Source organism: Sminthopsis crassicaudata, chromosome 5 (assembly GCF_048593235.1).
Source record: "Sminthopsis crassicaudata isolate SCR6 chromosome 5, ASM4859323v1, whole genome shotgun sequence".
NCBI lineage: Eukaryota > Metazoa > Chordata > Mammalia > Dasyuromorphia > Dasyuridae > Sminthopsis > Sminthopsis crassicaudata.
This window is the reverse complement of record NC_133621.1, coordinates 114,354,832-114,370,769: the sequence shown is the minus strand read 5'-3', so window position 1 is coordinate 114,370,769 and position 15,938 is coordinate 114,354,832. Positions and strand designations below refer to the sequence as shown.

Genomic DNA, 15,938 nt, shown 5'->3' with positions numbered 1-15,938 from the left:
TCACTCACTCTCAATTATTATGCATATGATATTTATCTGTATACATGTTATGTACCTTTGGTAGAATGTGAGCTCGAATAGGTCAGGGGCTTTTTTGTTTTGGTCTTTGATGTATCCCAGTGCCTAATACAGTGTCTTGCATATCATAGGCACTTAATAAATATTTGTTGAATTGAATTGAACCCAGAAAAGTTAAACATGTGGAAAGGAATAATAAATGGTTTATAAAATCCCCAAACTGGGAGAAGTCTTAAAGGCCATCTGCTCTAATCTCCCATCTAATGCAGGGATCCCACCTCCTGATAGCATCACATTCCAGTCAATACAGACCATCTAATTTTTGCCAGATATCTTGAAAAAAAAAGGGGGGGGGAGGGAATTTTTTTAAAAGGCAGATAGGTAAATTTTTGTTTTACATATATTGTTATGTGAGCACTACAACAGACCCATGAGGCAGGTACAGCAGTTGTCTTTATGGCCCTTTTCTTTAAGATGATGAAATGGACTGAAAAAGCTCAAGTATGTCGATCTGCCTTAGGGCTGCCTGAATTCAAGTCTATAATCTTTCTATTACATCTCTTTGCCTCTTGAATTAGCTAATAAACTTCAGGACTTAACGGCAATTGTCTTAGGAAAAGCACAGGAAATGGGGGAGGAGAGAGGGAATTGTTCCAAAGCCTAAAGGGACCAAACTGTCCAACTCAGAGTTGCACAGTTCAAAATCTAAATGAAAAGTTAAAGTTATATTAAAGTCACCTAAGGTATATCTATGGAAACACCAACAAACATAAAATAATTTTGACACATTATAATAAGACTGTAAATTGGGAAAATCAGAAAACTTAGGGCTTAATTCACTTCTCTCTGACTGACCTTAGACTATTCACTTTTAAGTGAATTCTATCTGAATTAAACACAAAACAGAATAATTCATTCAACTTCTTCCCTTCATTCTACCTACCACTTAAAATATACAATTTTTAGTATTTTGCTCTCTATATGGAATTGCATTATGGATGTGGGGGGAAATGGCAAAGAAAAGCTAGGGTTGCTTCATAATCTTTCCTCTCAGAGAAGTTACTCAGCTGTAATCCTGCTGGTTGAGGAAATTCTTCCAGTTATCTTGCCTATCTTCAACTTGCCTAAGACTACAACTCAGAGGACTAAGAAGATGCTGAGTGTCCAGTGCTCTCTCCTGACTTTTATTTTATTTTTGTTTTTGCTAAGGCAATTGGGGTTAAGTGACTTACCCAGACCACACAGGTAGGAAGGTGTTATGTTTCTGAGGACAAATTCGAACTCAGGTCCTCCTGACTTCTGGGCTGCCCCTCCCCTGACTTTTATTAAATCATGTAGAAAACACAGATCAATTTTATACACTCTAGCCCCACTGAGTGAAACAGGAATACCCTTACAGGGAAATGCACTCACAGAAATCCAAGACACCTGGACTTTCTACAAGTACAATCAACTTCCAGGCTCCTAGCTGTAAGACTGAGAGGTGAAAATCAGAATTAGGTGGTCATCCTGTAATTTAATTCTCTGTTCTGGGCCCCTAGTAATTTTCTCTTGTTTTCATTCTTTCCCTAGTTAGAATTCACAGGAAGATGGAGGTCTAAAGATGGGGGGGGGGGGGGAAGAGATAGAAGGGTAGGAGAAAGGGGAAGGAAGAAGCCAAATTTATTTTGTAAATAATTACATTTAAATTGTTTTAAATTTAATCATCATAGCAATTACTGAGTAATCTTCTTTAAATCCCTACCATGATTCTTTATCCATTTTTTGGTAAATTCTATTTTTATTCTGAAGTTAACATAAAATAAGATGAGCATTTCTGTATACATAATAGAACAGGAAAAAGACCATACAAAAAACTACAGATATCTATTAGGAACAACTTACTTTTCCTTTTAAATATATAATAAATTTAAACAATAATTTCAAAGCTGTCATGCCTGTCTGTGGTTGCTTCTGACCTTCCTTTTTTTTCAATTTTTTTTTTTTTTTTTCCTTTCTGAGGCTGGGGTTTAAGTGACTTGCCCAGGATCACACAGCTAGGAAGTGTTAAGTGTCTGAGACAAGATTAGAACTCCGGTCCTCCTGAATTCAAGGATGGTACTCTGTCCACTGCGCCACCTAGCTGCCCCTTCCATTTCTTTTTTTTTTTAAAAAGATGCTTTGATGACTGTCTTTTTTTTTTTTTTTTTTTTTTTTTGTTATTTTATACTTTTATCTTCCTAGGTATTACCTCCTCCACTATTGCAAAAAAGAAAAACCCTACAACCCCCCTAAAAACAAATATTTTTAGTTTAAAACAAATGAGGATTCAAAACAGGAGGTAAGAAATTGACAAGTATAGACAGAGAATAGAATTTTGGAGGGCAATAGCTGAGAAGAGGTAAAGAGGGAGAGGGGGGATACAGAAATAAAAGGGAAAGGCAAATTGCCAAACTTCTTTTGTGAAGGGAACCACCACCATGTTTTAATTTCCCAGGTTTGTAACATTGACAGCTGGATTTCACTTACTCTCACTTCACATAGCCAGTCACAGTTGCCAGATCTTTTCTACCTCTACACCTGTTCTCTAATACAATTCCTTCTTTCCACTTTAGTTCAGACTTTTATTGCCTCTCATTTAGTTTTATTTTTTTACTCTTTTTAAAAAATTAATTTCATAATTATAACTTTTTTTGACAGTACATATGCATAGGTAATTTTTTTTACAACATTATCCCTTGTACTCCCTACTCTTCCGAATTTTTCCCCTCCTTCCCTCTACCCCCTCTCCCAAATGGCAGGCATTCCCATATATATTAAATATCTTATAGTATATCGTAGGTACAATATATATGTGCAGAACCGAATTTTTTGGTTGTTGTTGCAAAGGAAGAATTGGATTCGGAAGGGTAAAAATAATCTGGGGAGAAAAACAAAAAAATGCTAACAGTTTACACTCATTTCCCAGTGTTCCTTTTCTGGGTGTAGCTGATTCTGTCCATCATTGATCAATTGGAATTAGATTAGCTCTTCTCTATGTCTACTTCCATCAGAATACATCCTCATACAGTATCATTGTTGAAGTATATAATGATTTCCTAGTTCTGCTTGTTTCACTCAGCATCAGTTGATGTAAGTCTCTCCAAGACTCTCTGTATTCATCCTATTGGTCATTTCTTACACAACAATATTCTATAACATTCATATACCATAATTTACCCAACTATTCTCCAATTGATGGGCATCCGTTCATTTTCCAGTTTCTAGCCACTACAAAAAGGGCTGCCACAAACATTTTTATTGCCTCTCATTTAGATTATTTGAATGGCTTCCTCTTTGGTCACTCTGCCTCAAGTCTCTACCCACTTTGGTCTGCTTTCTACAATGCTGCCAAAGTGATTTTTCTTAAGCACAGATACCATCACATCACTGCCCAACTCCAGCTACTTCCTATCATGTATCAAATAGAAATTCCTATGTTTAGCTTTGGAAGCACTTTACAATTTGGCTCCAACCCTTATTGTATTGTTTCCCCTCCCAAACTGGACTTTTCTTCATTCCCATAGAGGACAAACCAAATTCTGTCTCCGAGTCTTTGTACTCAAACCTGGGATGCACACCTACTCATATCCATCTTACAGAATCCCTCTCTTCCACTAAAAGGCAGAACAAGCACCACCTTATTAGAAAAACCTATTATGTTCTCCTCCACTGCTAGACCCTTCCCTCTTCACAGAACTGCTTTGTATTCTCTTTATATTTACATTGTATATATTTCTATTTCCTTATTTTCTCCTTCAGCAGGTTGGGAGTTGTCCTAGTGAAATGGAATTGTTTTGTTTATTTGTATCCCTAGCATAAAGCCTAACAACATAGTAGGTGCTTAATAAATGCTTGTTGATTCACTAAAATCACTTTGCTAGAAAAACTGTAGTCATGATCATAGATTTAAAACTGAAAAGGTCTTTAGAGAATTTCCTTATTTTAAAAGATGAGGCTCTAGAAAGATGACCAGCTGAGATTTGAACCAGTTTCTGATTTTTAAGCCAATATTCATTTTAGAATACCACATTCCATCAATACAAACAAATATAGTATCACTGAACTCTTTCCCCAACTCTCAGCCCAGCTATTCTGGATCAGTAATGATGAGCACAGTTGTGAGATGACTGTCATCAAGATGTGATAAGGGACAAGAAAAGGCCATCATGTTTGGGGTTCGAACTTAGCTCCCCAGAGGGCACTCAATTTTTGAGATAATGGTAGAAGTTGAAGCATAACAGGCTATCACTGAATCTACATGAGGTCTAAGAAGGTAATTAGTCCTATAAAAGACCTCCAATTCACAGTTATGAAAGCACATCTTAATGATTTTTCTCTCTTTCTCCAAGATAAAAATCTGGAGTTGATGTAAACAGGTTTTACTGGTCCAAGTGAATGTAAGAAGTACTGCATACTGACTTCTTTGACGATCATTCAATGTCCTCCACATTCTAGAACCAACTTCCTATTTCAGGTTTTATTTCATGCTATTTCCTTCCACATATTCTGTGTTCCAATATATCTGGACTATTTGTCCATCCCCTGTAAACACCCTATACTTTCTTTTAAAAAAAACAAAAAATAGATTTTTGTTATCTTTTTTTTTTTTAAATACATCCCTAAAGTTTTTCCTAGTATTTTTTCTTTCCCTTAGAGAGCCATTTCATCTAATGGTTAACATATAATTATTTTATATAATATGTTTTTAAAGGAAAAAAAAATAAAGCAAGCATCCTAACTTTTGAAATTTCATGTTGTTCTTCATGCTTTTCCTTATTCTTGAAATGGTGTCCTACCCCCAAACTCAATTCACATGCCAACTTCTTCAGGAAGCTTATCCTAATTCTCCCAGTTGAAAATTCCTATCATGGACTTTGCATACTAATTTGCTTACACATCTCTTCTATCCAAATATTATTATATAATTTGTATATGTATCATATATATACATATTTACCTGATTGTTAGCTCCTTTAGGAAAGCAACTCCCATCCTTTACCCAAATGAAGTATCTTTCCTAGAAGCAGCATTCTTATCACAGTGGATATTCAATAAATATGTGTGGAAATTGTTCTTAAATTTCTTCAGGGTCCTATTCAAGAGCTTCCTTCTTTGATGACAAAAGATCGCTGTAGTTTTCTTTTTTATGAATTCCTGGATTTGCTGCATGTATCTCTCACCTTTGCATTGGAGCGGAGAGCTTGGAGAGGGGCGCTTGAAGAGGAATAGAGGATTGTCTTGTCAGTGTTGAACATCTGGAAATACTTTAAAAATACAGTGGATTCCCAATTTTTTAAAGAAAATATATTCAAGTACTGGGGCACAGAGCCTGTCTGTTTTCTCTTAGTTTTTACTTGTTCCTTCATTCTCTATCCAAAGTTCTTCTTAATTAGGTCTTATTTGGAAGGGCAAGAAGCTGCCTAATCTTAAATTTTCTATGGGTATTTATTGCTATTACAGGCAAAAAGCAATAACAGGTAGAGATAAACAAAAAAGGAAAAGTTACATTGAGTTTCCAACTTTGATCCCATCTTGTAATCTGGGGAGAGGAGGTGCCAGAGAGAGGAAGGAAGTGTAAATATGTATATTGCATCTTTGTTAGGTTTTTTTCAAGGTGGCATGTTTTTTGTTTTTTCTTTTGTTTTTTGGTTTTTTTTTGGATTTGTTTTATTTTAATTTTTATTACTGCTAACTCCAGGGGTAAACTACAACAAAGGAAAGTTACAAAGATTTAAAAATCAGAGCACATACTCCTTATATTCAGTAAAGAGCTAAACAACGATCCAGCTATTTCTTTTGTTTCTGTTCCACTTCTGTTGAGTCAAGACTGTGAATATGGTATTCATAAGTTTTGCCCTTGACTGACATGAGTTCATAGGGCCAAAAAAAAAACCCCAAACCCCAAAAAAACCATAACCTTGCACTGAAGAACTCTGAACTTAGCTAGCCTGGTCTTTTGTTCCCAGGCCTGAGCAAAACTTCTTAAACTTGCATTCTGCTGACTTAGCTTTTGAGATCCCAGTCAGCTTCATCCCCACAGCCTCAAATGATGGGTCAGAAGGCTGAGGAACCTTTTTCACATACCCTGTCTGAAATAAATTTTAAGCTCCTATGAATGTACATCAATTAGTCAACAGGCATTTATTTCCCAGAATTTTAAAATCTCAAAATTGTAAGGTTCCGTTCCAATCTGCACTAATTCTTAGTTTCCCTCCTTCTACCCTCCTCTCCCCCATTTTTTCTTGCTGGGCCAAGTATTCAATACACATTTCCTAAACTTAGCAGAATCAAATTAAAATGAACATGTTTCAGGTCGTGGATTTGCAACGAAATTGTGAATCAATAAGCACTCATTGAACTGAATACTTTTTGAAAGTATGCAATAAATTCTTCCCGAACTTAATGGAATAAATTAAAGTAGGGGTCATGCACCTCTTGGGTCTTGGATGTGCAATGAGGTGAAAATTCGAAGCAAAGCAAGGGTGCTAGATTTGGGGTGGAAGGACCTAGGTTCGAATCGCTCTCACTAAGCCTCAGTCTTATCACCTGTAAAATGGGAGCTGGGTGCGACAGTAAATATAGAAAGCTGGCCCTGGAGTCTGGAGGTCCCGAGTTCAAATCCAAACTCCGGCACTCAGGAGCGGTATGATCCTAAGCCCCTCGCTCAGTTTCCTCATTTGTAAGATGAGTTGGAGAAGGAAATGGCTAACAAGAAGAAAATCCTAAATGGGGTCACGATGAGGGGGCACCTTGACTGAAAACGACTAAAGCGGGCGGCACCGGAGCGGGAAAGAACTATCAACAGCTACTTGTTGCTGAGATTTATCATCTCTTAAAGCGCATATGGGGTGGGAGAGGGGGAGAACGAGGATGTCCACGCAAAGACCCTGGTGGCCCGGCTCGTGAGGGAGCGAACCGAGGGGCAACGGGCGGCCTGTGGGGAGGACTGGGTTCCAGAGAAGGCGGTTGGGCGGGAATCCAGTCCACGCCACTCCGCGGGCTCGTGGGGACGTGGCGCTTTTCGACCAATAGGAACTACGTGCCCATCGGACCAATGGCCGCCCGAGGAGGCCGGGCGTCGGAGGCGGGCTCTCCGAGGATTGGTCCTGAGGGAGCCGGCAGCGCGGACGAGGGCGGTGCGTGCGGCCGCTTCCGGTTGGGTGGTGCGTGCGCGCGTGAGGCGAACCGGTCCGAGTGAGGCGGCGGCTGCAGAGGCTGTGGCTGTCCCGGTAACGGACGGTCTCTCTGAGACTCTTCTCTTCCCGCAGCCTTGCCCCACTCCTGTCGGCGTGGTAAGTGTGCCCCGGTCCCCCTCCCTCCCCGGAGCGCTCGCCGAGCCCTGGGCCCAGGAGTTCCGAAGCCGCCCGGGCTGCCTGGGACCCCTCCTTGCCGAGGCCGGCTCGGAGAGCACGGGGGGCGGCCTGCCTGGAAGCACTGGCTGGGGTCATTTATGGCGGAGTCGGAGGGGGAGAAGGGAGCAGGGCACTTCTGGTTGGCAAAGCTGCCCGGCCCCCGCTTAGCCGGAGACAGATTCCCCGCCACCGTCCGGGTGAGGACGGGAGGCACTAGTCCGTGGCCGTAAAGCCGACGCTTTCCGAACAGCTCCGGCCCAGGAAGGGCCCCAGGCTGTGGGGACACCCTGGTCTGGCGCGGCCCTCGGGCTCAGCCGTGCCGGAGTGGCCGGCCACTGACGCCGGCCTGAGCTCTGCCTGCCTCCCGTGGATCCCGAAGCGCCAGTCCACAGGTGGGAGAGACCCTGCACGGGCCGGGCCATCCCGGCTCCTTTTTAAATCAATGAAAGTGAAGCAGGAGAGTGGAAAAAAGTGTAAGGCGTGCGGAGGTGGGAGTCAGGAAAGACCTGACCTTGAAACTAGCTTCTGACGAGGTGCTAATGGGTCTGAGGTAGGGTCCCGAGATCTGAGAGCGTTAGGGCTGAAAGAAACCCAAGGGACCCCCGCCCCTTCCCTTTCTCCGAAAAGCGAACGGAATTCCCTTAAGGAGGGGCGGCTGGTCCAGGGTAACTACGTAATCCTAAGTACGATTTCGTCATCTGTAAAACTGGAATGTCTAAGTTACGTAAGTGTGTATCTGTGAAGTGTATAAATCCCTATGAATTGAGACATGTAAATATGTGACGTAATAAATTGGCATATATAAATATATATGATTTGTTTACATAAATATATAAAAGTGACATGTAAGTATATAAAACACAAGTAAAATAAATTGAGACACATAAGTAGTAATACAGGTATTACTGTCTGTATAACCTACTCCACTGGGTTGATTTGAGACTCATATAAGATGAGGCATGTGAAAGGATTCCTCCCCCCTCCAATTTTATTCACTTAAAAAAACTTTACCCCACCCGAGGAATCTCCCTCTTATGTATGGAGCTGCTTTTCAGTCTATATCCAGAGAGAATTGCCTAGGACTGAGTAATTTGCTCAGAGTTAGGAAATCAGTATCTAAAGCTGGTTCTTGGTCTTTGTATGCAATCTAATATAGGAGATAAAATATGTACATATAAACATAACCACACTTCACAGTAGTAGGTAATTTTTAAAAAGTGCTATCGACAGTTAAAGGTTCTATAAGACTTTAGAAGACAGGGAGATTATTTTGAATTAAAATGATCACAGCAAGCTTCATGATCAGCTTAGTATTTAAAAAATACCACTCAGGTTCTTAAAATTCTTTGTTGACAAATATTTGTCATTTGGAATTATAGTAAGGAGAATTAAATGTCAGTTTCCAAGGTCACAAGAATTTTTTGAACCTAAATTATTATTTTTTAATTATAGCTTTTTATTTACCAGATATATGCATGGGTGATTTTTCAGCATTGACAATTACAAAACTTTTTGTTCTAATTTTTCCCCTCCTTTTCCCCACCCCTTCTTCCAGATGGCAGGTATAAGTTAAATATAATATGTGTATACATGTCCATACAGTTATTTTGCTGTACAAAAAGAATTGGACTTTGAAATGGTGTACAATTAGTACAATTAGTCAGTGAATTAAATCCAAAATGCAGGTGGACAAAAACAGAGGGATTGGGAATTCTGTGTAGTGGTTCATAGTCATCTCCCAGAGTTCTTTCGCTGGGTGTAGCTGGTTCAGTTCATTACTGTTTTATTGGAACTGATTTGATTCATCTCATTGTTGAAGAGGGTCACATCCATCAGAATTGATCATCATATAGTATTGTTTGAACCTAAATTATTTTTTCTACCTCTTGTTAATTGATATTTTTGTTTAGCTATTCCTATAATGTAAAGTTATATATTTAGCTGATGGAGAAAAAAATTTTTTCTAGAATTTTTTTTGATGTGAATTTTTATATTGTCATTTATTTCAAAGCATCATACTAATGATTACAGAGTCATGGATTCAGTCATTGTCTGGCCTGTTTTATTAACTTTTTACTGTTTTGTTAATATGCTTTATACTCTTACATCCAATTTGCATTTTATGTATGTCCATGATCATAAACAGTGAAAGTGGTAATGGGTTATTAACTTTTTTTGTGTTATGTGGAACCTTTTGACAATGATAAAATCTATGATTCACTTCTTACAATGTTTTTAAATGCATATATAGACTATAAAGAAGCTAATTATATTGAAATAGTCAACAAAATATTTAAACAAACTTAAGGACCCTAGATTTCAGAATCCCTGAAGTAAATAGGTAACACTACTGTTGGATCAGAGGCTTTTTTTTTTTTTCTTCAGTGAAAAAGCATTTATTAAGCACTTAGTATGTGTAGAACACAGTGTTAAACATTGGGATTGCAAATAGAAAAACAATCCCTACTCTCAAGGGATTAATTTTAATAGAAGATAACACATAGGGGAAATTTCAGCTGTAGGGCAGATGAAAAATTATAGTGTTCCTTAGACTACAATAGCAAGGCAGATGGCAATGTGTCTTTAGTGTTATTTCCATTAATTATATCAAATCTATAGCTTTATCTGCTGTATTCAGGATCCTTGGGTTTACGGATGGTGACAGAAATAGGAGGTTTCTTCATTTGAATGAGGGCTTCTTGGTTAGGAGTATGGCCACTATTGGCTTGTAACATCAACACTGAGATGCTAAGATGAAATGAGACCCTTGGAAGTCATTAAATGTTGAACACAAATTTGTTTTGACACACACACAGCAAAGATATGCAACAAAAGTATTCTTGTACTTCCCCACTCCATGTTGACTAGAGTAAGGCTAGGAAGAAAAGAAAAGACATTTTAAGTATCATTTAAGTGCCTACCATGTTCCAGACTCTATGATAAACATGTTACAAATATCACATCATTTAATCCTCAACACCCTTGCAAAGTAAGTGCTATTTATCCCCATATTAAAGTTGAGGAAACTGAGACAAACAGGTTAAGTGATTTGCCAAGGGTCACACAGCAAGTTTGTGAGGCTGGATTTGAATCTAGGACTTAATGACTCCAGTCCCAGTGCTCTATTTGTTGTCCCACAGGAGCTGCTTCTGAAATGAAGGGGAAAGGAAGCTGTAGTTACTGAAGGGATAAATCACATGGGCCAATTGAGTCCTGGAGGCACTTGTATCCTTTAGGTAAAACATCCTCATGTTTTGGGTGAGAAAAAAAAAAAATCTGTCAGAGAAATGCTGGACCATCTAAAGTGCCACCACACTGCCTAGATATGAGAAGTAGTTGTTATTGAGTTGGTTAGCAATGGTTTGACTTACAGTTAGCATCTTGTTGCTTTGGCTAAGATAATTTACCTGCTCTGGCAGAAGGTATTTGATTGTTGGTTGGTGTTGATAATGGTAGTTGCTCCTCTAGGTGATGACTGAAAGGGCCAACCTTTGTTAAAGGGGGGGGGATGATGGATTCTCATAAAAGTGCCTTTTAAATGAAGATCTTGTATTTTAGATAATGGGATGAATTTGACTTAATAACATTTATCTTGGGCTTATTTTAGTTTGGAAAAGTTACTGGAATCCACTTATTCATTGATTTGGCTTGAATTGACTACTTTTATGCAATAAGGCCCTTTTACTAATCATGGAAATCTTTTCCTTTCCCAATTTAGCTCAGGAAGGAGGAAATCACTTCCATGATTTATTGCTGAACATTAGAATCAGAATAATTTTGTTCATCAAAGTTCCTTAGAAAATTCTTGAATCAAAAAGCTATTATATTGTATATACCTTTTCACCTAACAATATCATTACTAGATCTTTACCTTCCAAGAGATCAAAAAAAGAAAGGACTCATACACAAAAGTATAGCAGCTCTTTTTGAGGTGAAAAAGAATTGGAAAGAGAGGAGGTACCCATCAATTAGGGGAGTAGCCAAACAAGCTGTGGTGTATGAGTGAGAATCCCATTATACTAAAAGAAATGATGAATTTCCAAGAATCAAGGAAGACTTTTATGAATTGTTGCAAAGTAAAGTGAGCAGAACATTTAATACAGTAACAATGATATTATAAAAAACAAACATCCTTGAAAGATAACAATAACTAATTGTGATTCCAGAAGATGCATGATGAAACTTCAGATAGAGAAGTATCAGTCTGAGAGTGCAGAAGGCTTTTTTTGGGAGGGGGAAGAGGGAGAGAAATTAGATGTTGAAAATAAAATTGAATTTAAAAATAAAATTTTAATAGTAATTAGAATGTATTATTGAGGTTTGGGGTTTTTTTGGTAGCTTGTGTTTGACTTGTTACCCCATGAACCATAGCACTCCAAGTCCTTCAGTTCTCCACTATCTCTTGAAGTTTGTCCAAGTTCATGTTGTTTCCACAACACTATATCTTTACAGCATTATACTCCTTTTGTCACCACAGCTGAACTTCCTTTCACCTTTGGCCCAGATGCTTCATTAGTACTGGAGCTACTTGTAGTTGTCCTCCCTTCTTCCTCTGTTGAATATTGAACATCTTCTGAGGGGGAGGGAGGGGTTTCTGGTTCAGTTCATTCTTCTGTGTCATCTCTTTTTTCATATTAATATTGTTCATGAGGTTTTCTTGGCAAATAACTAGAGTGGTTTACCATTTCCCTCTTCAGTTACTGGGGTTTGGTCAAATTATATTCTGACTGACTATACTTCTTCACAGTTGGTCTCATTCTATCAACAAATAACCTTTTGCCCAAACTGACCAGATTAAGTGGGAGTGAAGAGGATAATTTAGATTTTTTTTTTTTTTTTTTTTTAAGGAAAGTGAATTCCTAGAATTTTGTTATAAATAGAACTTCATGTCACAATTCATTAATCTTTTTCACTTAACAGCTTTGAAACAGTTTGTGGAAATAAAAAAATTTGACTATTACTAATAATATACTAAAGGCACCTAAGTTGTATAGCCTAGAATCGGGAAGAGTTATTTTCCTGAGTTCAAAATCTGGTCTCAGACACTTCAGTAGTGTGACTCTGGGCAAATCATTTAAGCCTATTAGTCTCAGTTTCCTCATCTGTAAAATGATCTTGAAAAGGAAATGGCAAAGCATTCCCTGTATCTTTGCCAAGAAAATCCCAAATGGTGCCATGAAGAATTGTACAGGACTGAAAAACTACTGAACGACAACTGAATATAATAGAAAAGTATGACTTAGAGAGAGTGGTATGATGAAAATGACTGTATATTTGTCAGCAGAAATCTAGCTTTAAAACTTTTATTAGCTTGGACAAGAATGAAGATAAAGCACTATTTACCCTATATGTGGTATTGTGAAGGAAGTGTTTGATAAATATTGTAGCTTACTATATAAACGTGAATTATTATTGCTTGAATTTTCCCACATTTTCTATGTCCTCTTCTATATTTAATATGTTCCTCAGAGCAGGGATACTTTAAATATAATCTTAAGAACTACCAATTAATTCATGGGGTTTTCCTAGTCTCTAGTTCATGGATTGGTATTATTTTTCAAATGTGACAAATTTGCCATACTTTTTATTATACATCTTAGCATACTTTAAGAAAAGAATTACTTTTTGATATTATTTTTCATTGAGAGATTTTCAGGATGGTGAGAGGTGGTGGGTTAGGGTATGATTCTCTTTTTGCCCAGATGAAGTGATCCATGAATAGGGAGAGCTTAAAAGAATTTAGATGGGAGTAAAAAACTCACATCAGTAAATTTGTGGGAAAATGTGCTAGATCTATAAAGGAGATGGGGAGAGTCTTTTTAACAATCATAGCAGTGCTTTGTACAGAGCTGAAAGGAATCTTAAAGGTCATCTAGACCACTCACCCTATATCACTTACTTTACAGATGAGGAAACCAACCAAAGCCAATAAATGTCAGGCTTACATGACAAATTATTGTCAAGACTTGAATTTGAAACCACATTCTCTGACCCCAAAATTTAGTGCTTTTACCCCACTGTACCATGTTTCAAGACAGGGTTCATTCAACAAGTTCTAAGTTCCAAACCTCCATGTTCTACTCTAGAGATGTCAGGCAGTCAGTGACCTGAATCAGATTAAAATGTAATTGGAAAATATTTAACAAAATAATAAAAATACAGCAGAGCACAATGGTTTTCTAAATCATATGATCCACTCCAGTGATTCAAACTCAAGTTTACAGTGAAGCACTAGTTCTAAATTGCATAAATTGCGGTGAAATGGCATGACTAAAAAGGATTAAAAAGCTACAATTCCTAAAGTCAGAAGGTTATTGTTTCCTTGGTTCAATGGGTATTCTGCTAAAACCTCAGACATTAACTTCTCATAGATTAGACCTTTTATGTCTCTGAGCAAGCAAGCCAAACCTAAGTAACACTTCTTAGTGTTCCTCCCCACTCTCTTAAGGCAAACTAACTCAGCCTGCATAAACTGAGACCACTTCCAGTTCTTAACTTTATATCTTAAGGATCAGGTTCCCAAAGGTGGATAGAATGAGGGTTGGGGTCTAAAACTGGATGACACTTTACTTTCAAAATAAATTATGTCCTCTACATAAACGTCCAGAATTAGCCACAGCAATTGCTTAATCAAGAAGCACTTATTAAAGAAACTGCAGTCTGTAATACTTCTAGGAACAGATACAAAATAATATCCTTCTAATTAGACTTCATGAAGAAAGCTCTGGGAAGTCAAGAGGAGCAATGTGACTACCTAAGAGGCTCATGAGTATAGTGGAATGAAGGGCAGGGTCTCAGGCACTTTTTATTATTATGCCATAAGCAGAAAGCTTAGGTATTGGTCAGGGAGGCAGTACTTTCCCTCTTCCAGGCTTAGAGCATAGAGGTTTCCATTCTAACAAAAGAAAATTAGGGAAGAGGGAAAGGTTTGAGGAAGAGGCGTTCTTAGAACAGAAGCAAATCCCATTTGGGCTATTAGTATCTAACAATTTCAAATTGTTGCCTAGTCTATGGATGGCAATCTTTTTTTTTCCCCTGAGGAAGTTGGGGTTAAGTGACTTGCCCAGGGTCACGAAGCTAGGAAGTGTTAAATGTCTAAGACCAGATTTGAACTCAGGTCCTCCTCACTTCAGTACTGGTGTTCTATCCACTGCATCACCTAGCTTCCCAGATAGCAATCTTAACTAAAACTATAAAAGTGCATTTCTTTTTTCCTGTTCCTATGACTTTGTATTTAACTATTATTATAACTTCAAAAGAAATCTTTAATACTAGATTTCCTTAGTGTCTTCTGTGTCTGCTATAGCATGCTTCCTGCATCTGGTGGTGGTGGTGGTGGTGGTGATGATGATGTAAAGGTGGTGAAGAAGGTGTAAAGGTGAAGCCTACAAAGGCTTCATACTCCCTACAGAATTTTGGCCAAGAACTACCCTAGCCTAATATGTTTAGCTCCTTTTCCTTCTGGCCTTAAAGAATTCTTTAGATTCTCATTAAGAGTCACCCCTTTACTACTTCCTACTTAATACTTCATGGGTGGGGGGGACAAGCCACTTAATCTCTCTTTGTTTCAGTTTCCTCAATGGTAAAATGGTTACAATTTATAAAGTGCTTGGCAGAGGTGCCTGGCACTATATATTCTTATCTCCCCTTCCTAAAACTTCCAGTATAATAATCTACAAGTGGAATTCTTGCTGGCCAATTGATGCTTTTCTTACTTAATTTCAGTATTCTGTGAAAACTGGGTTTGGGTCATGATTTCTTTTAAAACTTGTCTTGATTAGTTGAGTTGCTTTGGAAGTGATTCTGTTGCCATATTAGAAGAGAGGCTGAGTGTTCTTGTCTTTGTTCATTCTCTCTCTGTCTTTCTCTCCACCCCCCTTCCTCTTCTCTCCTCTTTCCTCTCTCTTTCACACACATATATCCACCCTTATAGTTCAAAGAATGTTTTATGCATCATCTTATTTGATTTCTATTCTCACCTCATTTTCAAATGAAGAACCTGGCAGCAAGTGACACTTGCTAATATAAACAGTCCAAAGTCGTAGTCACATAAAAGCCAGTCTTTTGAATACTCTTCTGACTCAATACCATACCATCAAACTCTTTGCACTCTTTCAGCATTCCCAGTCTCCAGCCTGTGGAACCCTGGGGTGGGTTGAGGGAGAAGGTTCCATATTAATTCCAAGATGTCCTTGAATCCATGTCATGTATACATATGTATTAATGTTTTTCAAATGTATAAATTGTTTTGATTATGAAAATATGGATTTTTAAGTTGCTCAGTTCATAATAGCTTTCTGTCATTCTGAATTTTCTTTATGTATGCTAATAGTATAGAGAACAATAAATCTAGGAAGAGATTCCACTATTTGTGCCCTCTCCCGCCACATTAAAAGCAGTTTTAGTCATATGCAAAGTTTGTGAGCTCTTTATTTTGGTATACATCATAGCTGCCCCAGGTAAGTCTTAATTGTCATATTTTGTATTTCACTTTAAAGTTTAGAAAGTGTTTTTCCTTATAATCCTGGGGACTTGAAGTTGTTATTA

General features: G+C 38.0%; 1 protein-coding gene across 3 annotated transcripts in view; it reads left to right on the top strand.

Annotated features, from left to right (window-relative positions):
- Nucleotides 1-7,140: 7,140 nt before the first annotated feature.
- The window catches only part of CALU (calumenin), a 32,174-nt gene continuing 23,376 nt past the window's right edge, over nt 7,141-15,938 (top strand). For 2 of the 3 annotated variants that reach the window (XM_074268000.1, XM_074267998.1), the window contains exon 1: nt 7,141-7,331. The gene's annotated coding sequence lies outside the window, so the exon portion shown is untranslated. Of the gene's footprint in view, nt 7,332-9,249; nt 9,436-15,938 lie in introns of those variants that run through there. The other variant, XM_074267999.1, reaches the window with a different exon arrangement.